The 1,891-nt window shown below is 29.2% G+C and overlaps 1 non-coding gene across 1 annotated transcript; it reads left to right on the top strand.

The window, feature by feature from the left end:
* Positions 1 to 287: 287 nt before the first annotated feature.
* On the top strand, positions 288 to 392 carry LOC149178967 (U6 spliceosomal RNA). The gene has a single exon (XR_016258985.1). It is a non-coding gene; the product is annotated as a U6 spliceosomal RNA (small nuclear RNA).
* The last annotated feature ends 1,499 nt before the right edge of the window (positions 393 to 1,891 follow it).

Below are 1,891 nucleotides of genomic sequence, written 5' to 3'. Positions count from 1 at the left end.
TTAAGTAATATAATCAAAGTTAGGTTATGAATTCATTTAAATCAATTGAAAAAATTTATAATTTTATAATAAAATATCATTTAAGTCTAAAAAAAATCTAATTTTTAAAATATTTTCTTAGACTAAAAATGACTAGACTAGTCAGATTACATTGATCACTTTATGTCACTGTAAAATTTAGAATATTCTTATTTAAATTATATTATAAAAAAGTCTGATAAATAAAAGCCAAGTTAAGTGTTTGATTTTACTCTATATCATATTACATGCATATCACATATATTTTAGTTTCTTACGAGATATCAGATAAAACTGGACTCGTACAAAAAGAAGATTAGCATAGCCTTGCATAAAGATGACACATACAAAATTGAAAAATAATCTAAATTTTTAATAAATCCTAAAGATGTGGTCCAGTCCAGGGATATATATATATATATATATATATATATATATATATACCGGTTAATGTTATTTCAAGGCGGAGCCGCAATCAAGTAGCACTTTAACAAAAGGCATTGACCAAACCAGAACGTTTTGAATAAACTTTATCCTTTGTCGTCTTGCAGTATCAAAGTTTAAAATCAGTGAAGCTTCACTGGGTCAAGAATGGCTTGCACCAACATCACACAACGCGTTATAACCAAAATTCTTTAAAATTTCATCATTGTGACTTCATACTCCATTTTTCAGCCGTGACTTCATACTTCATACTGAATTTCAGGTCATTTTTACGATGACCTTACTAAATTCCCAACTATATAGAGTGTTATACATTGATTCAAGTTATTTCTATGTTGAACTTTTGCTTAAAGAATTTTCACTTCTACAACGATGAAGATATTTCGAAAACCGATCAGAACTTTAGATGTATCTGAATTTTCTGATATTCTTGGAATGTCGAATTCCAACACAGAAGGAATAACGCTGACTTTTCCGATGCAAACTATTGACAATAGATGGGGATGACCATGGTAAAATGTAATTAAATTCAATGTGGTAGTATTTTATTTGAAGTTGTTGGTCTGTTTAATATATTAGAATTTCCAGTTTATTTGATTGTTGATTTTAAGAATATTTTGAAAGAAAAAAAATAAAAATTAAATTAATTTTGTTTTTCAAATTCTAAAATATTCTAAAAATAAACCATTTATAATTTTCATATAAAAACTAAACTAAAATAAGAGTAAATGGTTAGTCACCCTTCTAAACTAAAATAAGAATAAATGGTTAGCCACCCTTTATCATTCTTGCAGAATATTTGCCAAAGTGTGTACTATGAAGAGAGACCTAATTAAAAAATATTTGCCAAAGTGTGTGCACTATGGAGAGAGATCTAATTAAAAAATAAAGCTTACCTTAGTCTTACATGTTCCATGATTTATATATATATATTCCATGATTGCTATTCTTTATAACCCAGATCTATTTTCCAAATCTATAAATAGATTTAAAGTTTTCTAATAAAACTTATCCAAAAATTTAAAATAAGTTTCTTATTCATATCTAAATATTTTTTATGAAAAACAATGGTTAAGTGATTATAGGAAAAGTAGCGAGTTTCTCCATTATGATTCTGGAAGTTGTTTGAGTTGTTAGGGGAGGTGACTTGCAGGCCACACCATTGTTGACGGCATTGTGACGATGCATAGAGGTAAGGAAGTGCACGAATTCGTTGGACCACATAATGGGTGACGTTGTCACTGTCTCGGCCCACTGTTGACGTCGGCGAATTAGTGATAGCCATTGACTTTGTAAATGTGTGCAATGAATATATTAGTTGAAGTGATCTCTCTAGACTCTCCTGGGTTACACAACTTTTTATCTGTTTTTCCACTGCTCAGTCAATTCTTTTTCTACAGGATGAATGGTTGCTTGTATGACTGGTTCA

Source organism: Pinus tabuliformis, chromosome 4_1 (genome assembly GCF_031772625.1).
Source record: "Pinus tabuliformis cultivar Carrire ecotype Pingquan chromosome 4_1, CPIR1, whole genome shotgun sequence".
NCBI classification, from domain to species: Eukaryota; Viridiplantae; Streptophyta; class Pinopsida; order Pinales; family Pinaceae; genus Pinus; species Pinus tabuliformis.
The sequence above is the reverse complement of the archived record's forward strand: the minus strand, read 5'-3'. Positions and strand labels throughout refer to the sequence as shown.